Here is a 23,029-nt window from a genome sequence, read left to right as displayed (position 1 = left end):
GCAGAGGGAGAACATTCAAGGCCGGGGGAGGACGGGAGCCGGGGGTCGGCGGCAGGACAGGCGAGAACGAGGTACAGTGAGGAGGTTAGCGGCGGCAGAGGAGCGGAGGGTGTGGGCTGGGCTGGAGAAGGAGAGAAGGGAGGTGAAGTAGGAGGGGGAGACGTGATGGACAGCCTTGAAGCCGAGAGTAAGGAATTTTTGTTTGATGTGTAGGTTGACTGGCAGCCACTGGAGATTTTTGAGGAGAGGAGTAACATGCCCAGAGCACTTCTGCACAAAGATGATCCAGGCAGCAGCATGAAGTATAGACTGAAGTGGGGAGAGACAGGAGGATGGGAGATCAGAGAGGAGGCTGATCCAGTAATCCAGTCGGGATAGGATGAGAGACTGAATCAGCAAGGTAGCGGTTTGGTTGGAGAGGAAAGGGCGGATCTTGGCGATGTTGTGGAGGTGAAACCGGCAAGTTTTGGTGACAGATTGGATGCGTGGGGTGAACGAGAGAGCGGAGTCGAGATTGACGCCAAGGTTGCGGGCTTGTGAGACAGGAAGGATGGTAGTGCTGTCTACAGTGACGGGAAAGTCAGGGAGAAGGGAGGGTTTGGGACAGAAGATAAGGACATTCTGAGTTTTAGATGGCGGGCAGACATCCAGATGGAGATGTCCTGAAAACAGAAGGAGATACGAGCCTGAAGGTAGATAGATCTGAAGGTAGGTAGGTAGATAGTAGATAGATCATGGGCTTGGGAGCCAGAAGGACCTAAATTCTCATCCTGGCTCTGTCACTTATCTACTCTGTGACCTTGGGCAAGTCACTTCACTTCTCTGGGCCTCAGTTATCTCATCTGTAAAATGGGGATTAGGACTATGAACCCTATGAGGGACAGGGACTGTGTCCAGCCCAATAATCTTGTATCCACCCCAGCGCTTAGAACAGTTCCTGGCACATAGTAAGCACTTAACAAATACCATAAAAAAGTCACCACCATCTGTCTTTCTCTTTCCTTCTCAAAAATGAGCCTTCCTCATTAGTTGAGATGAATACCACATCTTTTTGTATTAGTAGGTTTGCCTAGTGGTGCTTCCTCTGTAATAATAATAATAATAAAATAATAATAATAATAATGTTGGTATTTGTTAAGCGCTTACTATGTGCCAAGCACTGTTCTAAGCTCTGGGGTAGATACAAGGTAATCAGGTTGTCCCACGTGGGGCTCACATTCTTCATCCCCATTTTACAGATGAGGGAACTGAGGCCCAGAGAAGTCAAGTGACTTGCCCAAGGTAATAGGGAAGCAGCATTGCCTTGTGGCTAGAGTGCAGGCCTGAGAGTCAGAGGACCTGGGTTCTAATCTTGGTTCTGCCACTTGTCTCTGTGTGCGCACTGGGCAAGTCACTTCACTTCTCGGTGCCCCAGTTACCTCATCTGTAAAACGGGAATTCAGTATCTGTTCTCCCTCCCACTTAGACTACGAGCCCCGTTTGGAAAAGGAACAGACATATTTTGTATGTACCCCAGCTCTTGATATACAGCTTGGCAAACAGTGCTTAACAAATACAACAAATATTATTAAAAATAATAGAGGGTATGTCAGTATAATGTTGAAGCTTTGTAGTGACCGCCGTAATTTTTTTTTTTTTTTGCCTGTGATAAGGCTGGAATCACCTTTGTTCTTCACAGGTACTTGAGAATGGGGACAGGACTCCATATAGCTTTGAATCTCTTCAGCTTTGACATCCCATCCTGTGTCACCATTGCCCCTTGATTTGATTTGCTTTTCAAGAAGGCCTCCCTCATGACGTGGTGCAAAGTGCTGTTGGTGCAGTACTGTGTGCTGAAAGCAGTTCTTTAGTCCCAAGTCATCTCCCAGAGCCAGTGACTTCAACTATCCAGATCCAGGACTCTGAGTATTTCCCAGGAAGCAGTATTACAGAGGAATAGCAATTCACTATTAGCTTTGGAGAGCGTAGACATACTTCTCTTTTCCAGCAGGATTAGTGGAACATTGGCATGAAGCTCTTGCAGATGTCTTTGCTCTCCAGAAGCCCATCATGGAACCATCTTGTTGATTTGGGGTCACTTTTGGTTCTCATGGCTACGTTGTCAGTGTGAGCTTGAAGTGTATTGGACGGTGGTCAGCCCAGCACTCTGCTCCATGCATGGCTATTGTGATCCATACATCCTCCAGATCTCCCTGTCACAAATGACGTCAGCAGGACTCCATAGTGGTACCAGGATGCCAGCCTGAAAATTGTTTTGGTGATCACAAGATGATGTTTGGCACATTCACTCAACAAGAGCAAAACAAATAGTAGGTGCTCAATAAATACTGCTGATTCTAAAACTGATAATGCCAATTTATGTCAAATACCACAGATTCTTGGAATCCCTCTTATGTTCAGCAGTCCACTGAGCTTTCCATAAATGGATACTAGTCTTTAATTTATTTGAAATGATTTGAAGGACTTTTAAAAATATAGAGCAGAATGATGCTACTCCCTAAATTCCCTCCTATACAAGTCTTTTTCTTGCTGAGATTTCCAAGCAATGACACCAAGGACAGTATTTGGAAAATCTTTTTTTATTATTTCCTTACAGACCATCTTACGATTAGCTATGGGAGTACTACATCAAAGCTGAACTGCCTTCAAAGCCTATAACCACTTACCGCTTACAGCTATTACTGTAACCAAGCCACTTCACCCTGACAGCAGTTCATCTTGTATAGCTGCCTGACCAAGTTCCACCCACTTTACTCCTTGCCCTCTCTATTTTTTTGCCCCACCAGCCTTTCAAATTAAAAATTGTCCTTCAAACTCAACTAATCTCAAAGTAGAAGCAAGCAGAGGAGTTAGTGCACTGGCTAGTTCAGGAAATTTACTTGTATTCATAGACTTTCTGGGGTTGCTTATACCATTTAAAGAAAAATACTACAAGTCAGACGGACCTGGGTTCTAATTCTGGTTCTGTCACTTGTCTGCTGTGTGACCTTGGGAAAATCACTTAACTTCTCTGTCTCAGTTACTTCATCTGTAAAATGGGGAATAAGACTGTGAGCCTCATGTGAGACGGGGACTGGGCCCAGTTTGATAAGCTTGTCTTCACCTCAGCGCTCAGTACAGTGTCTGACACATAGTGCTTAACAAATACCATTAAAAAAAAACCTTTAGCTGTAATGCCTTTCATCTCAAACAATGCACTGCATCAGTGGATTGTTGGGAGGTACCACAGCAGACAGGGAAAGTGGAGTCAAAAACAAATTCACTAGCCCGATGAAATTGTTCTTAATTGACGAATAAGCCCATATTGGGTTTTTTTGGCTATACTACATTCGCACGTGTAATTATGTTATGTCAGTAACATAATGTTGGGATATGAAGGACCAACACACGTACACACATTCATTCATTAATTCATTCATTCAATCGTATTTATTGAGTGCTTACTGTGTGCAGAGCACTGTACTAAGCGCTTGGGAAGTACAAGTCGGCAACGTATGGAGACGGTCCCTACCCAACAATATGTCAACATAAATTGAATGTAGGTTTTAAGAATTTTAAAACCATTAAACTGTTTTTTCATAAAGCCAGTAATGGCCTCATCCTTTCAATTAATCACCACAAAGGATGGGTCTTTGGCTGTGTTTTATGTCAGTAAACTGGGCTTCCATTGAAATAAAGCTTGAAAGGAGATCCGTAAAAATCACCCCTCCATAGGAAATGTCCTGCCTCTGAAAATGCATGCCAGGTGACACTGCTGTTATACCTCGAAAGAAAAGAGCAATCTTGCAGCTCTCCACAGCCCAGACTAAATAAATGTAGCATGTTAAAATAAGCAGCATGAATTATACTCATTAGCAAATTACCACCTAGCTATGAAGTGCTGAATTAGTGTATCCTCTAGTGGCTGACACCTGTGAGTTGGGATGGCTGCATATTCTGCATTAACTAATGTTTCCTGGTGGTCTTTGTTAATAGGCCAAAATAAAGCAGATTTCTTGAAGGAATGACTAAGGCCCTAGGCTATTGCACATAACTTATATGAGATCATTGGTTTTAGTTGCAAGCACAATTAGGAGGTAAGCGACTTACATTTCACATCTCTCATTAAATGGCTTATAGTTACAGGCTGATTGAAAAGATAACTTGGCTAATAAACTGGCACAAAGGAAGCTGAGCTTGAGTTTCTGCATGTAATATTATTGTTTAACCTTTCTGAACCACAAGCAGTGAAACACTAAAGTCCTGATTTGCTCATGACTCAAAAAGAAGGATTTGGAGAAGCCAGAGAGAGGTCCTGTGAAGAATGGCAAAAATTAGTAAAAGGGGTGGAAACTAGATCTTATGAGGAGATGTTAAAGGAATTGAGATGGTTTGCCCAGGGGAAGAAAAGACTGGGGACTTCTCTTATTAACCTCCTCCAACTCTATGAAGGGGATGCTGACCAGTTGCTTCTTCTTCCCCACAGAGAATCCACAGATGGAAATAGTTTAATTAAATCTAGAAAGATTTGCTTGGGCATAAGAAAGAATACACATCCATCTGGTTTTGTCATTTACCTTCCTGAAGGCAAAGGTTTGGACCAAATGATCTCAGTTTCAGTGTTTATTGAGCATCTAAAGTAAGCAGTGTTTGGGGAAAATCAAATATGTGCTCTCAAGAAGCTTACATTTAATAGGGAAAGAGTAGGCATAATTGATGAATATTTTGATTGTTCAGTAAATAGATAAAAATAATAGATAATAATAATAATGATTATGGTATTTGTTAAGCCAAGCACTGTTCTAAGCACTGGATTAGATACAAGGTAATCAGGTTGTCCCAAGTGGGGCTCACAGTCTTAATCCTATTTTACAGATGAGATAACTGAGGCACAGAGAAGTTAAGTGACTTGCCCAAAGTCACGCAGCTGGATTAGCTGGATTAGATACAAGCGCTGGATTAGATACAAGGTAATCAGGTTGTCCCAAATGGGGCTCACAGTCTTAATCCTATTTTACAGATGAGATAACTGAGGCACAGAGAAATTAAGTGACTTGCCAAGCACTGTTCTAAGCGCTGGATTAGATACAAGGTAATCAGGTTGTCCCAAGTGGGGCTCACAGTCTTAATCCTATTTTACAGATGAGATAACTGAGGCACAGAGAAGTTAAGTGACTTGCCCAAAGTCACGCAGCTGGATTAGCTGGATTAGATACACGCGCTGGATTAGATACAAGGTAATCAGGTTGTCCCAAGTGGGGCTCACAGTCTTAATCCTATTTTGCAGATGAGATAACTGAGGCACAGAGAAGTTAAGTGACTTTCCAAGCACTGTTCTAAGCGCTGGATTAGATACAAGGTAATCAGGTTGTCCTAAGTGGGGCTCACAGTCTTAATCCTGTTTTACAGATGAGATAACTGAGGCACAGAGAAGTTAAGTGACTTGAACCCACGATATAAATAGATAAAACTGTATAAACAAAAAGCCGATAAATGTGAAAGTCCTGTAGGGTCTAAGACTGCTGAGGTGGTTGATAGGAGGACATGCCTGGAGGCGGTGATTGGGGAGACAGTAGATAGTCTTGGGATTCTCTCTGATGGGAGTGACTTTTTTTTGGAGAGCTTTGTGCAGCCATACATAGTACATGCTTAATGAGTACTATAACTACTACTATATCCTCCATCTCTCCCTTTATTTTTCTTTACGGTATTTGTTTTCAGCACGTACTCTGTGCCAGGCACTGTACTAAGGCCTGGGATAGATGCAAACTAATCAGATTGGACATAGTGCATCTCCCACATGGGGCTCACAGTCTTAATCCCCATTTTACCAAGGAAGTAACTGAGGCACAGAGAAGTGAAGTGATTTGCGTGGCCTAGTGGAAAGATCAGAGGACATGGGTTCTAATCCCACCTCTGCCACTTGTCTGCTGTGTGCAAGTGGCAAGTCACTTAACTTGATGAATATTTGGTCATTAAGAGTAAATAGATATAAATGATAGATGATAATAATGGTATTTGTTAAGTGCTTACTATGATAACAGATTGTGATATGAGGTGAGGAAAAGACAGATTTGAAGCTTCCCGTAGTAAAGCAAAGAGATATGGCCAACTATGCCAAAAAGTAATAATAATAATAATAATAATAATAATAATGATAGCTTTTATTAAGCACTTGCTATGTGCAAAGCACTGTTCTAAGCACTGGGGAGGTTACAAGGTGATCAGGTTGTCCCACGGGGGGCTCACAGTCTTAATCGGGCTGAAGAAGACTGTGAGCCCGTTGTTGGGTAGGGACCGTCTCTATATGTTGCCGACTTGTACTTCCCAAGCGCTTAGTACAGTGCTCTGCACACAGCAAGCGCTCAATAAATACAGTTGAATGAATGAAGATTAATAGTTTGATTTTTTTCACCACATTGAGTTTAAAATGGTAGGGTGACATACAGGCATGTTTAAGAGAGAGTGATAGATTATGGACAGATTAGAGAAGAGCAGTTCAGATCAGAGGTAAAAAGGGAATATGGAAGTTAGCTACAAAGAGGTGAAGTCAAAGTTGGGGACATAGGGGAATTCTAGAGATAGTGTAGGGGAATTTATAGGATGTCAACCCTGAAGAGAATTTTATTATTATTATTATTATCATTGAAAAAGCATTCAGAAAAGTAGGGGTAAAACCAGGAGAAGGCAAAAATGCAAACGCAAAATTGGAGAGGGAAGCAATAAGAGGAATATTTAAACTACCATTTGTCCTTTAGTGTCCAGGACATTCTGAGCTAAATTCCCCCAGCCACCTGCTACCCTAGTCATATGCATTTGGAAAAGCCACATTAACTTTATCAGAACACTAATACTGTAACTTTCTAAACATGTCCATTTATTGCCAGGGAGAAGCAGTACAATAGCAGTACAAGTCATCTGTAGAACCTGATTTTAAAGAATATGTGTTGATGTATGCCTAAGAAAGTGTAGTGGTGATTCAAGTGCATCTATAATCTATTTTCCCCTTTCATTGTGAGAAAAAATGAAAAAGAAGCCTTTGTTCTTTACTATTTAGGAATCTAAGTAGCAGCTAGCTATCTGTTATATTCTGGACTTTGCTTTCTCCCCACTGTATTGAATCAAGAAGCTTGAAATGTGCAAAAATGAGTATTTACAGCAATCTTAATATTATACAGCACTTAAAATTATTACATTGCTATTTTCTGATTGGGGATTTTATGCCAAGGCTTTTGAAAATGGTACATTAATCCCTGAATACAATTTGTCTTGTAAATGACATATTAATAGAAAGTTAGGAACAAGTGTGATTCTTTGAGTGTATTTTATATAACAGTTTATATGCTCAGTACTGATCGGTGACATGCTCTCTCAAGCTAAATGCCATTAATCCATTTACAGCTGCTCATTGCAATGAAGAGAAATTACCAGTCAAAAGATTTCTCCCGTGTTCATGAGAATTCCTGTGTCTGTATATCGTTCTGCATTTAGCATCTATCGATGCATAGGGTCCTTTGATAGGTTTTTTGGCCTTTTCCATATTTAAGATAGGGAGAAAATGGTCAGCAACCTAATTCTGTGTCTTTTGGCTCAAGTTCAACTTGCTGGCTGTTTTGCCACACTTAGTTCTACATCACTGAGTTGAGAAGGGAAAAGTACCACAGCTGTACTGATCTATTGACCGGGACCACTCCTCCCTCATTTTTGGCATTTTCATCCAAATCTACCTCCACACATAATATTCTGCTGCAATAAAGACGGTGTAAAATCCAAAACAATGAACCAATGCATTATCTTTCGGTTGGGTGTCCTTTTCACAGTCCGCGAGTTATAATGCATCCAAGCAACTAATTCCATCTCAATTTGAACTTGACATGTGAAAAGAGGAAGTAAAAAGCACTTTCTGGAAATGAGAGCAGATATACATCAAAAGTATCACCAACAATTAAATGATGTGGGTATATTCTGAAACAGAGTTTACTTTTCCTTTAAGGAAAAAAATATGAATGGCTGATTACATGCTGCAGGTTGAATCAGAATGTCAGAATACCTAAAATAAATTGTTATTATAGAATCAGGCAGAACTTCAGAGCCGAATTCATATGATTCATTCCATTGTCATTTTTTCTCTTGAAGAATACAGTTCTCTGGCACAAATTGCACTGAGTATGAACAGCAGAGTCGTTTGAGGTTCATTGAAAATATAGGAGAACATCATGTTTCCTATCCTTTTGTTAAACTTGACGTATTGATTTTTTTGCACAGCTTGCAGCACAGAAATGTGATATACAGCCTATAGCAAGGCAAGTGAACCACATGTGAATTTGTTAAGTACCTCTGGATTAACAGGAATTGTCTGTGCAAACAGATCCTTGACTTCTTCCACAACACTTTTATGGATGACAGTCAATTAAAAAACAAGTTTTGTATGTATAAATAATCGTAAATCATCCACAAAACTCATTTTCTCATGATCATCCATTTGCAAGATATTGGTACTTGTTCCAGTTTCCCTCTTCACTAGAAATACTGTCTGCAAAAGTTGACTAACGATAAAGGTTAAATATATAAAAAGAAATAGTCAACCAATTGTTTTCTAGTTTTACCAATAAATGCCTTTAAAGGATTATACTTCTGATATTTGTTTAAATTTATCATTTCTGCCCTTAGCCCATTCCATTTTAAGCTTCTGTTCCCTTTAGCCTCAAAGATAGTAAGATCACAAAAGCTACTGATACTGTGGTCTGCATTTAAATGTAGTTAAATGTTAGAGCCTTGTGAAAAGACATCTCTAAAGTGAGGCCACTCTGCTCTTCTCTCTCCATTATTAGACCTCTTCCTTAAGCACATTTATTGTAACATTCACCTTGCCGGAATACTGATTAAGGGGATGAGCTGTAACTCTGTAGAATGGGTTACTGGTGGTTTCTTTGAAATGTTACAGTGATTTCTTTGAAATGCTATGTTTATCAATTTCTCAGATACTCCTGGATGTCCAGATGATTCTGCAAATTTAGAACAAAGCTGTTAATATCCTCAGGGTCACCAAATGTCAGCTACATATAGGAATTGAACAATATTACCTATTAATCAAAATAATTAAAAAAAGCTTCACCCCCTCAAAAAAGCAATGGAAACATGTTCCTTGAAAATCAGATTGAACCATTTATCATGACTTTCTTAATGTTTTCTCTTTTATGTGATCAGATCCCTCATGCAGTCTTATTCAGAATTTATTGGATATGGGTCTTTTCAAAATATCCGGGAATAGACTAAAACCTGAATTGTTCCTCTGATGAATAAAGGTCAGAGCAAAGAATGAAGTGTCACTGGTTTGTGTTAGGTGACACTGTGCCGTTTTTCGAATTTGATTGCACTGAGCTACAGGAGCCTCAGGCACAGCTGATTTTAGCTATAATCAGCTCCTTAACCTTTGAGAACTAATGTAAACACTACCTACCAGTGGTTAATTATGTGTTCTGCCACCTAAAACAAAGTGCAAAGGTAAAAATGTAAAACTACAGTAAAGCATGTTGTAACAAGATGTCTCAAGGGTGTTTAAAAAACTTCTTTCAATCTTTGGGGTGCATGAGAAATCAAAGGCAGTTTTAAGGTAAACGTTCGTATCTTACACTTACTTTTCAAGTCGTACACCTGCTTGGTTCTAAATTCAGTCCAAGTTCAGAAAGGTACTGAACTCTGGCTATTGTCAAAGGGATCTTTGATGCGTCACTTGGTTCAGAATTCTTACCATGACTATTGTGTGAAAAGTCTACATACACATAGTTCTTGGCTTACTGTTTTATGGCAAGCTTTGATAAAAAGTGAATTGAAAAGTGTAATGCTTATTCATTTATGAATACATTTGAAAATGAAAACCCCCTTATGAGATTTATCAAGTGATCACTTACTAAAGATTTCTTAACTGGGAAATCTTTGTAAGAAAGTCTTCTTCAAGAAAATAATGTGAACTATAGGAACGACCAAAGTATTTGAACAGGTGTAGGAAATTTCATACTGAGCTTTTTTTTGGGCGGGTGAGATTATTGCCTAATGCACATGAGGAACTATGAAACAAGGCTGATTTTTGTGAGTACACTCTAGGTTCTAATGGACTATGTGAAGTTGTAGCAGAGTTTTTAGTTGACGAGATCAACAGATCAGGGTCTTCTGTGAGATGGGGAAAAATTGGTCTCCCTTCCTAAGTTAGATGATTCATTTTGTATAATTTTGCAAAAATCCATCAAGACAGCATTTCTCTATCATGTCCCCGTGGCTAGCCCATCCCATTGCTACCCCTCCACTAAGTGCCCCTGCCAGCTTGGCTGTGAGACCCCAACCTCCTCCCCACTAATACATCACTTCCATCCTGCATGACGCACAAACCTGTTGCTGCCATTTTTGAGAGTGGAAGATGGGTATGTAGTCTTTTTCACTACCATCGTAGTAAAGGACTGTGTCTGATCAGATTCTCGTGTATCTACCCTATAGCTTGTCATATAATCAATGTGTAAGATATATTATTATTATTATTGTCATCATTGTTATTATGTGATTTGCTAAGAGACCTCACACCCAATCAAGAATCTTGAGGGAAAATTCTCCCATGCAACTGAATTGATCAGGTCATTCACTCATTCATTCAATCGCATTTATTGAGCCCCTACTGTGTGCAGAGCACTGTACTAAGCGCTTGGAAAGTACAATTCAGCAATGAAGAGAGACAGTCCCTGCCTACATTGGACTTACAGTCTAGAAGAGGGAAGGCAGACATCAAAGCAAGTAGTAATAATAATAATAATAATGGCATTTATTAAGTGCTATGTGCAAAGCACTGTTCTAAGCGCTGGGGGGGTTACAAGGTGATCAGGTGGTCCCACGGGGGGCTCACACTCTTTATCCCCATTTTCCAGATGAGGTCACTGAGGCCCAGAGAAGTGAAGTGACTTGCCCAAAGTCACATAGTAAAAGTAAAGCCCAAAGTAAACAGGCATCAATAGAAATAAATAGAATTATAGGTATAAACACATCAAAGCGAGTAAACAGGTGATGTCAGTTGGCTAAACTTCCAGTCCACTATTAATGAAGGAAAGTAGGAACTGACCCTTCTCAGTGGTAATATTAATAATAATAATGATGGCATTTATTAAGTGCTTACTATGTGCAAAGCTCTGTTCCAAGCGCTGGGGAGGTTACAAGGTGATCAGGTTGTCCCACGGGGGGCTTGCAGTCTTCACCCCCATTTTACAGATGAGGTTAACTGGGGCCCAGAGAAGTTAAGTGACTTGCCCAAAGTCATACAGCTGACAATTGGCGGAGCCGGGATTTGAACCCATGACCTCTGACTCCAAAGCCCGTGCTCGATACCAACTGGTGTAGAACCAAGGAGGCTTGTGGATATTAATTTTATTGTGATCACTAGCCTTTGTCCTTTTTTAAAGTTAGAATGGGGCACATTTATAGAAGCTCGTTCATATATCTTCATGAGTCCAGCTCCTAGAAGCCGAGAAGAGAGTTTGTGAGGCTGCTGCCCTAGTTGCCTAGGGCAACAGGTGAATGAGTTTTCACATGATGCCTGACTTCTCTACAGGAACCAGAGAAACAAATCGTATAACTGAAATGGTCGTAAAATTCTTTCCAAGGATAGTTTTGGTGCCCTGCAAAGATTATTTACCATTTGAAAAGTATGCAGCATTCTTGAGCTCCTACTTCACTCCATCTTTTTCATTTACAAAACAGCCTGACCTGTTATTTATTTATGACATTTAAGTTAGTTATGTTATTTATGAACCTCTTAATATACTCCAGGCACTGTGCTAAGCCCTAGGGTGAATACAAGATAAACAGTTCAGACACAGTTCTGCCCTTTTGGAAGTTTAAATTTAGCCTTCCCACCCTCAGTTCTTGTCCTCTTTGCTTCCTATTTATTTGAATACATTTGGGGAAGACTGAAACTCACAGCACCATTATTCTCACCAATAAAGATGGATGCCTGATGACTGGATGACTTCTCACCAACAATGGAGTAGCAGCAGTAGTTTGGTTAGAAACCCAAGGTCACCACAGTTTGTTATTTTGCCAAAAGGCCAGGTGGTAGTTTTTCCTGCTGGCACCACCAAGCTCCTTCCTAAACGTATCAAAGTCCCAGAGAGCCAGAAACCCTGCCCAAAATGCTACCACTTCTCTGCCCAACATTGTAGATGGAACCAAACCTGAGGCACAGATAATAATAATAATAATAATGGCATTTATTAAGCGCTTACTATGTGCAAAGCACTGTTCTAAGCGCCGGGGATGTTACAAGGTGATCAGGTTGTCCCACGGGGGGGGCTCACAGTCTTAATCCCCATTTTACAGACAGGTTGTCCCATGGGGGGGCTCACAATCTTAAACCCCATTTTACAGATTAGGGAATTGAGGCCCAGAGAAGTGAAGTGACTTGCCCAAAGTCACACAACTGACAGTTGTCGGAGCCAAGATTTGAACCCATGACCTCTGACTCCAAAGCCTGTGTGCTCTTTCCACTGAGCCACGCTGCTTCTCTAAGGCACACACTACCGCAGTTTCTTCTCCTGAAAATCTAAGGGTGGAATAGAAATAAATTAGCTGTCTGGTTAAAAAAAAAAGTGTTGAACCCGTCAAATCGAAACCCTCCCCAAGGAACCTTTTTTAGTCTTCCCCTGAGGTCAGAATTCCAGAACTCACACAAATTTAGACAGTGGGATGCTTTAGTAAATGCGAGGTGATGAAACTGCCAGATTGAAGGTTTCTTAAGTGGTACTGTCCGAAACCACCAGCCATGCTTGAAACTAGTAATTCTTGACAGAAAATACAGTCTCTGTGTGACTTAGCTGCAGGTGGCATAGCATACATTTTAGCAAGCAAAAAGTGTAAGATGGAAGAGTATTTAATGGGCCTTAACTTATTTATTTTAATATCCACCTATCATTCTTTTGTGCATTCTATTCAGGTCAAAGCAGTCTGCCTAAAAATATTTTCAAAATGGCTGAAATTGTTATGTAAAAACTTGTACTCCAAAACATAGATTTATATTTTAGCACTTCTTAAATCAAGACGTGTTGAATGCCTAGTACTTATGAATCTAAATACTATTTTGAGCTGAATTCTATCCTCCCAGATATAGGGTGAATCACATGCCTTTCATCATCATCATCCTTATCATTATCGTGACTATTACTAATAACTTACAATGTACAAAATGTAACATTGTACTAAATGTTAGGAGAGTTACCCAAAAATCACCCGTAAAGGAATAACGATCTTTGATGGAATGGGCAAGCCCACAGAACAGGAAGAATAAAGACCAGTCAACAATGAGAAGCAGTGTGGCCTAGTGGAAAGAGCAGGGGCCTGAGAGTCAAAGGACCTGGGTTCTAATCCCTTCTGCATCATCCTGACTTGCTCCCTTTGTTCTTCCCCTCTCCCAGCCCCACAGCACTTATGTATAGATCTGTAATTTTGTTTATTTACATTAATGTCTATCTCCTCCCCCCCCCCCCCCCCAATCTAGACTGCAACTTCACTGTGGGCAGGGAATGTGTCTGTGTATTGTTGTATTGCAGTCTCCCAAGTGCTTAGTACAGTGCTTTGCACAAAGTAAATGCTCAATAAATGTAATTGAATGAATGAATTGATGATGATGATGGCATATGTTAAGCGCTTGCTACGTGCAAAGCACTGTTCTAAGCTCTGGGAAGGATACAAGGTGATCAGATTGTCCCACGTGGGGCTCACAGTCTTCATCCCCATTTTACAGATGAGGGAACTGAGGCGCAGAGAAGTTAAGTGACTTGCCCAAAGTCACACAGCCGCCCAAAGCCAGCTTTATACAATAAGCAACAAAAGATTCAAATGATTCCCACTATACTTGGGCATCAGGTGGCTCCCTGACCTGACTTCTCTCAGACCCTTTGGCAGGGAGGCTCCTCTCCACCCTCTGATCCTTTTTTAGACTGTGAGCCCACTGTTGGGTAGGGACTGTCTCTATAATGTTGCCAACTTGTACTTCCCAAGCGGTTAGTACAGTGCTCTACACACAGTAAGCGCTCAATAAATACGATTGATTGATTGTTTTGGAGAGGAGGAGGGAGGTAGCTCCCACCATCTGGTGAACATCAGAGTCCTGGAGGCATGTTTGATGTCAGTTGCTTGAGTCACAGATCTATTTACAGGAAAATTTCCTCTCACCTTCCCATCTTAAATTCTCGGTTCAACCCAGGCATAAAAGTGGTTTAATGGAGCCATTTTCAACCCAAATCCTATGGAGAGCTAGACTCAAGGGGCGTGAAGTATCCGCTGCTACACTCCCTACCGACTCAGCGGAGGTTAGAACCACTATCTCACCCTGTAATAGAGACACCCGAATTGGCCCTTTGGGGTGTCCATACACTTTCCTCACCTGAAAAAAGGCAATAACCATGGGTGGATGAAAGTGAAAAGCAGAGAATATTAACAACGCAGAAACAGGACAGTCAGCCTCTGACTAATCGAGAGCTTTATCCTACAAAAGGCCTGTGTTTCACACTTCACCCAGTTGAATTACGAAAACAGATAAAGTGTACTCTTCAAGGGCTGTACCTTCTGAGACGTTTTCAAGGGTAGCCTCCAATTATAGGGTATTGCAGTAATCTAATCTGGAGATCACAAAGACAAGGTTAACTGTTGTCAGAAATGTGTAAGAGAGGCAAGGTCACGGTTTCTGGGACAAATGAAATGGAAACAAAACTCTTCTGTCACTTGCATCATGAACCAGTCCAAGAAGGATGACGATCCAGACACGCCCTATTATCATGTCCACACTACAATGCTAACATTCTCAATTGAATTTTTCAGGAGAAATTCCCATTTTAGTCACAATTCTATGCAAGACTAAACTAACACTAATGGCAAGCTAGGTCCAGCTGTCTTTGAGCCAAATAGACATTCCGCGCTCAAGGAAGCTTACGCCTTTAGCCCAACCTAGAGATCCTGACATCCTCACATCACAATGTGTGTTGGAAAAGCATGCAAAACTGTTATTACTCCATCTCAGTTACATTCCTCTTCCCCTACATAGGTTGGCTTTAAGGCAGTCTTGCCAAGTTCCCAAAGTGTTTCCAGGTAGACAGTCGGATATGGGGGTTGAAGGCAGGACTGCCAATACCCCCAGATGTGAGCTGCCAATCACGTTGATCCAAAACTCATACTTTGCCTCCTCAAGCCATCCCTATGAGTAGCCACTGAACCGTGATTTTTTTAAAAAATCTAGTTACTAAACTCGCCCCATTAAAGTAAAAATTAGACCTGACACACAAATCCAGGAGAAGCAGTGTGGCCTAGTGGAAAAAGCACAGGTCTGGGAGCTAGAGGACCTTGTCTGCTGTGTGACCTTGGGCAAGTCACTTAACTTCTCTGTGCCTTAGTTGCTTCAGCTGTAAAATGGGAACTAAGACTATATCTATCCCAGGCACATAGTAAGCTACTGCCTGGCACATAGTAATTGTTTAACAAATATCATTTTAAAAATCTACTTAGCAATGCTTAGAAAATACTTTTTTGATGGCATTTATTAAGCGCTTACTATGTGCAAAGCACTGTTCTAAGCACTGAATATTTTGCAAACTTCCAGTTTTTAGCCTGGCTTAGACAGAATGCACCCAATTCCTCCAACAACATGCATTTCTCTGGTTAGAACACGCCTGCACTGACAGAAGAAACAGTTGTTCACATGCACACAGCATCTGTCCCAGAACATATACTAGTGTGAGTTTTTGTAAATGTGGAGTTCGGCGGGAACATTACCCCTGTTCTATTTGTGAGCTGAATACATTTAATCCTGCAGTAAAAAATCTGAGAGAACTTTTTCAGGTGTTTCCTCTGACAGACCAAAATCATTTCTCTGGTCTGAACTGAGCTTTCTAGATTCACTTTTCACCCGAGTCTTGAGTTCGTTTTTGCATCTGTGCATTCTTCAAGCCACTTGGGGCCTGAGAGCGGCCCTGACTACAGGTAAACATGGACTAATTCTATGTAATTTTGAAGATGATGCTCCTGGCAGTGAGATTCCATCAACAGGTAAGTGTGGTTGAGAATGTAAGACTCTAAGCTCTTCCACACTATCCATGGGTAAAGATAGCAGAACACTTTTTTCATCCATTCCTAAGGGTGGGCATTGCATTCCTAATTCTGAGGATGCTGCCAATTAACACTGCCTCATTTCTAGTAACTGAGACAGTAATGGACTAGACTTGTAAGTTCTTTATGGGCAGGAAGCATGTCTACCAACTCGGTACTGTACTGTGCTCTTTCAAGCTCTTAGTAAAGTGCTCGCCACACAGTAAGTGCGTAGTTGATTGATGGACTGATTAATTGATTGACTGTCTGCCCACTAAGGATTTAATTCAGAATTGGATGTATGGGAAGAAGAATACCCCACTCAAACTATCCCTCTCCCCACCTTTGCCCCGCCCAGGCCTGGCTTTGGATGATAAATGACCGAGGTATTTTCATTAAATTGTATTTATTGAACATTTACGGTGTGCAGAGCACTGTACTAAGTGTTTGCACTGTACTAAGTGCTTAGTAAGTGCATCTGCCTCAGTACAACGTTGGAAGGGGGGGCGGCATAATAGCATCCACCGCTTGCCTGCTGTTTGACCTTGGTCAAGTCACTTCTCCATTTCCTCGTATGGAAAATAGGGATTCGATACCTGTTCTCTTTCCTACATAGACTGTGAGCCCCATATGCAACAGGGACTATGTCTGACCTGATTATCTTGTCCCTACCCCAGTGCTTACTGCAGTGCTTGGCACATAGTAAGCGCTTCATAAATACCATTTAAAAAAAACAACAACCTGCCAATGTGTCTTCTTCCCTGCACCTACTCTTCAGCGATAACCCCAGCCCTCTAGGAAGCATAATGGCAGCACAGTGCTAAAAGAAAAGACAGATATGTAACTCTGGGGACATATGTTTTTCAAATTAGCAATACTTGGCAAGCCCAGATTTAAAATCAAGCATACAGAAATTATCCTTGCCATTGAGCCATGAAAAGATTATATATGTATTTTGATTAATTTGAAATTTATATTCTTTCAGAATTCTTTTGCTTTCTGATTCCAAAGAGAAAGAACTGTAGCTGTTTTAAATAGTAGTCTGCTTTTTAGCTTTGTTCAAGTGTGACTTCCTTCACCCTACAGTTTAGTTTGAGACCCCAAATCTAGCGGATCATAAGGTTGTTTCTAACTGTGGAAAAGTCTGCAGAAGAATCTGCTGAATCCTCAGTGACTGATTTTCAATTTGCTAGTTGGTCCCTGTAAAATGAACAAGGCTTCATTAGAACCCCCGCCAAAACATATCCGACTTCCTCTGCTGGGCTTCTAGCTGTAATTAAAATTTTGCAAAATTAAGATTTTAGGTATGTCAGCACACTTCTTGGTGATTTTTTTCACACTTAGAGTTCATAGTTTCGTCTGTAATCACCTGCGTGCGATAGCTGGTACATCGGCCTGAAATCGTCCCTACTTGGTGTTGCACAAGATTTCTAAGTGCAGACAATCAAATACAGTACCTCCAGATCTTACAATCAGCTCTGCATTTGAATGTTTTTGCATACATTTAAAAAGCAGTTTCTAATTTGAGGAAGAGAAATGCTCTCCTTTCAACAATCAGGAAACCATATCCATATACAGTGCATCTAAATGCTTTCAGCATGCTGTACTGTGAAGGGCACAGACAGCTGACTTTCTTTTCGAGGTTAGAGCAGTGGGCTAGAAGCCAGGAATTCCATATTCTGTTCCTTGCTCCATCACTAACACAGCAGTAAAGGATGAGTTCTTTGTCTCTCAATTCCACCTGTAAAATGAAGGTCATAGCACTTCACAGAGGAGAGGGGTCATCGCACTTCACAGGGATGAAATGTTTATAAAGCTGTTTGAGATCCTGGCTCGTACTGGGATACAGCCAGCAGGGAGCCAGAGGAAAGTCCAGACAACTAGCTTTTCCTTCAGTAAAGCAGCCCCTTTCTCTGCCATCCATCTCAGCACTTAGTCCATATCTGTGAGCGTCTGTATGTTCTGTTATTTATTTTATGGCCTTGCACTTCATTTGTTTGTTCTCGTAAAATGCCTTTGAGGGCAGAAGCCTCAAAGCTTCTGCTGCTTTGGAAATTCGCCGCAGCGCAGCGCGCAATATAGGTGCCCGATATATCGTGTTGCTGATGTCGAGCCATTGGTGATTGGTTCTTCCTTACAGTTCTCATTTAAACTTTGAGAAATTGGAATCAGGGCCCTTTCAATTATTCTTCTTTCCAACATTTTGACTTATGTGGTTGATCTTCAACATATGTGATTCCTTATCACAAATGCCTTTGCACCTTCCTGAAGAGGTGTCGTGGCTGACATTACATCAAGATGCAGTTGAAATAGTAGAAGCAGACAGTTTAGGCTCCTGGCTAAGCCTCTTGCTACTGGAATCAGTAGGTTGCTGTGCAAAAATCTTTTCCAGAGGCTGCTGCTGCTTCGATTCCTAAATTCACCAACTTTGCAGCCTCCGAGAGAATGATAGACCTGGAAACCAAAATGGATGATTAAAAAGGTGCAGATGAGGGAGGTCTGCTTTCAAGAATGGATCAGTGGTATGCTGATGAGTCCGAGGTGACTTCCAGAAATGGATTAAGTAACTAGTATGGGATTATTAGGAGTAACAGGAGCCAAGGGTCTGTTTCAGGAATTGGGAGGAAGGGAGGAGTGGTAGGGAGTGAAGCATTCAGTTGCTGAGGTTGCCCAACTGATCGTAGTCACAGACATTCTTGACTTCCTTGTTATCTTTGGGGGGAACACGCTGTAAAACTGGGTTTTCCACTGCAGAGACACTGCTTTCTTGATCTTTTCACAGAAATACCTTTCAGTCACACTCATTCTGAGAAGCGGTGCAGCCTACTGGGATGAGCACAGGCCTAGAACACAGGCACAGGCCCTGGGTTCTAATCCTGTCTCTGCCACTTGTCTGTTGTGTGACCGTACCTCAGTTTTCTCATCTGTAAAATGGGAAGTAAATCCTACTCCCTCCCAATTAGACTTTGAGTCCCATGTGCGACCGGAACTGTATCTACCTGATTATCTTGACTCCACCCCATGCTTAGTACAGTGCTTGCCACATAGTAAGTGCTCGACCAGTATCATTATTATTGCTATTACTATTATAATTATCCCCTGATACATCCCTGAGAAATCTTTAACCCTGTCTTCACTCCCAGCCACCTTGATCCAGAGGAAGCAATTTCCAACATTTCCTACCTTACGTCACTGTTCTCTTACTGCAGCCCAGCCTGCAAACTTCACTCTTCTAGGTCCAGATTGCTCACTGTGTTACCACTGCTGACCCCTTCCCCACATCTTCCCTCTGGCCTGGAAATCTCTCCCCTCCTTCTGTGCCAGACCAACCCTCTCCCTTCCCTCAAAGCTTTATTAAGGTCACAGCTCCTCCAAAGAGGCTTTTCCCAACTCCGTCTCAGTTCTGTGTCATCTATGCACTTGGGTCTGTACCTTAGAGCACTTAGTAGACCCCCCCTCGCCCCGCCCAGCCCTGCAGCACTTATATATATTTAATGTATTTATTTTGTTAATGACTGTCTCCCCTTCTGGACTGTAAGCTCATTTTGGGCAGAGAATGCGTCTACCAATTCCGCTACATTACACTCTCTTAAGCACTTAGTACAGTGCTCTGCACACAGTAAGTGCTCAATATATACTGTTGATTGATCAATTGATTTTAGTCATCATCCTCTCAGGCCTTCTAACTCCTTCAGCCTTCGCACTGTAGTAAGCAAAGTAGTTATGTGCAAGCATTGTGCTGAGTGCTGGGATAGGTGGAAATGTAACACTCAAGCGGGGATATCATTCTAGGTGGGGCAAGGTAGATCTTAACAGTGAACTGCAACAACAACAAGAAACAGAGTCAAGAAATCAATCATTGGTATTTATCAAGCATTTACTATGTGCAGAGCACTCTCCTAAGCACTGAGAAGAGTACAGTAGAGTAGGTATACATGATCCCTGCCTACAAAGCGCTAATAATAATAATAATAATAATGTTGGAATTTGTTAAGCACTTACTATGTGCAAAGCACTGTTCTAAGCACTGGGGGGGTACAAAGTGATCAGGTTGTCCCACGTGGGGCTCACAGTCTTAATCCCCATTTTACAGATGAGGTAACTGAGGCTCAGAGAAGTTAAGTGACTTGCCCAAGGTCACACAGCAGACATGTGGGGGAGCCGGGATTCAAACCCATGACCTCTGACTCCAAAGCCCGTGCTCTTTCCACTGAGCCATGCTGCTTCTCCAATACAAGACAACAATGTTAAAACAAGTAAAAGAAGAGGAGAGTGGTATCCTCAGACACCCCCAGCTCCAAGTAAACAGTCTATCAAATCAGATTGGATACAGTGCCTGTCCCACATGGGGCTCATAGCCTTAATCCCCATTTTACAGATTAGGTAACTGAGGCACAGATAATAAATGACTTGCCCAAGGTCACAGCAGTCAGGTGGCGGAGCTAGGATTTGAACCCAGGTCCTTTTGACTCCCAAGTCCGTGTTCTATCCATTAGGCGATGTTGTTTCAAGGCACTTTATCATAAAAAAGATAATTTGCAGAGAAAGCAGGAACAAGGCTAGGAGGAATCAATATAAAGAAAACCTCAGTTCCGATGGAAATTGTTATCTTATGCCGTTGAGTCGTTCCGACCCATAGCAACGCCGTGGACACATCTCTCCCAGAATACCCCATCTCCATCTACAGTCGTTCTGGTAGTGGATCCAAACAGTTTTCCTAGTAAAAATACGAAAGTGGTTTACCCTTGCCTCCTTCCGCCCAGTAAACGAGTCTCTGCCCTCGACTCTCTCCCATGTCGCTGTTGCCCTGCACAGGTGAGTTTTGACTTGTAGCAGATTGCCTTCCACTCGCTAGCCACCGACCAAGCTGGGAATGGAATGGCTATGCCTCTGCTTGACTCTCCCTCCTGTAGTCGAGACTGGTAGAGTACTGGAAACTCTCCAGGTGCGACCCTGAGAGGAATCCAATGGAAATAGCCATGAGGATTTCCCAGGATCCTTTAAGGAGACATTTGGAACCTGGAAGATTTCCCATCCCGTTTTCCCAAACCGAAAAAGAATTTATGAGCTCCTAGCTGAATATCTGAGAGGATAGTAATAAAAGGAATTTGAATTATCTTTCGATTAAAAGGATGACGTGAATTTACACAGTATGATCCTTTTGGTCGGTGGAACTCCAAACTTGTTGTAAACATTAATTAAAGCCCTGTAACTGAATCCCACAGAGAAGCTGAAGCAGGAGTTAAGTTTCAGTACCCGTGCTCGCAGGCTGTTAAAAGCAGGATTAGAATTGCTCACCCAGCTTTGGGCCCAGACCCCTAGGAAATGTTGTGTCGCTGCAAGATATGACAAGAAGTGGAATTGAAATGTCAGAGTGGTTCAGAGTAGATTAAAAAATGTGTAAGCTCTAATAGACTAAAATATTTACAAATGAGGAATTGGATAAGTATATACCACCGCACTCATTTATGGCAGGCAAGTAAGCCATGTGATGTGCTTTAAAACAGTAAAATAGCAAATTTCAAAAAAAAATCTATAATTTTAATCAAAAGTTTGTTTCAGTCATTGAAATTCTGTTATTGCTGCTTACAAACATTAAAGTCAATCAAAACATCAGTAGCTTGAAAGATCAATATTTTTAATATGTTTGCATTGCAGTGCTGCAGATTTTTGGCTAATGGATCGCACCCATATTGATTTCCATGGGAAATGTTAGTCTGATACTGAAATAATTAAAAAAGCCGGGGATTATTGGTTTGGAATTTTGAAGGAGATAGAAGTATAAAAATTGGTTATTGACTAAATTGCTGGGGGTGAATGAACCTTGGCCACTTGCAATAAACTTGTAGCGCACAGTCATTACTGAATAGTACCTTAGTCCCTTAAACCTAAAATCAATCAATAACCTATTATAACAATGCAAATGTGGCAAAATAACATCTTAAAGATGTTAGAATAACATTTTATCAAAGCAGCAAGATATTCAGAAGTATCTGCGTCCATGTTTCACGAGCCCCTGAGAAAACAGTGACTAATTTTGACACGGAGATTTCCACTGGAAATGGCTGAGAGTGTCATCATTCTTAAAAGAATCAAATGTTGCAAAATAGTATTAAAAGGAAGCTTGCAATTAGTCCATAAATAGTGACTCAAATACACACCCACACCAGTACCAATGGCATAGTCTACTACTGTGTGTATCAAAGAAATTACAGTGGATAAGAATGATGGACACTGTCCAGTCCATACCCTTCCACACATCTTCAGAAGCAGCAGAGGGGAATTGAACCTTCTCCTCCCCTCCCACCTTCTGCTTCTTTATTCTCTGCTTGAAATATGCCCGCTTCAGATGGAGAATCATTCCCTGAGCAGCAAACAGTGTGACTTCCCACTTCTTTGTGCAGGCTTTGCTCAAAGAAAGCAACCCCTCTCCTAATTGCTGCCTGCCAGGGTGGTCTGTCTGCTGTACTGGTCTCCCAACAGTCCTCTGCTATTCCACATTGTTTGAAAATGTTCTTCACTCTGCTTTCCCGGCTTGTGTATGCTTCCTGTCTGCTCCCCGATCAGCAGCTGCTTAGGTACCCTGCTTATCACACGTTCTTCCCAGAAGAGCTGTTTTTCTGGGGGCACTACTCAAACAGAGACGGTCGCCACTCCACACAAACAGTCGTCTCTGAGAAAGTGCCACAGCCTTTTCAATGTCCTAATTACAGCAAAGGGAGGCTCTCAGGTCCCGTCAGGCAACAGGGCTTCACTTCCACCATGTTAGTCTGTTCAGTCTTCCATTCAATGAATGTATTTTTAGTCAGAAAATTTGACCCTCTGAGCTAAATTTGGGCAATTCTTTATCTCGTAGTAATCCTTCATATCTGGGGGAAAAAAATCCAAAATACTGCTAAGGGAGCAGTTGAAAAGCAACCATTATAGTGTTTTAGTT

At 41.5% G+C, this 23,029-nt stretch overlaps 1 protein-coding gene and 1 non-coding gene across 3 annotated transcripts in view; one reads left to right on the top strand and one right to left on the bottom strand.

Moving 5' to 3' along the window:
- Window positions 1–23,029, top strand: part of FAM172A (family with sequence similarity 172 member A) — a 445,054-nt gene that overhangs the window by 346,261 nt on the left and 75,764 nt on the right. The window lies entirely within an intron of this gene.
- LOC119944957 lies at window positions 20,918–21,055 on the bottom strand. The gene has a single exon (XR_005456095.1). It is a non-coding gene; the product is annotated as a small nucleolar RNA SNORA7 (small nucleolar RNA).

Source organism: Tachyglossus aculeatus, chromosome 23, assembly GCF_015852505.1.
Source record: "Tachyglossus aculeatus isolate mTacAcu1 chromosome 23, mTacAcu1.pri, whole genome shotgun sequence".
Classification (NCBI taxonomy): domain Eukaryota; kingdom Metazoa; phylum Chordata; class Mammalia; order Monotremata; family Tachyglossidae; genus Tachyglossus; species Tachyglossus aculeatus.
This window is presented reverse-complemented; position numbering and strand designations above follow the sequence as displayed.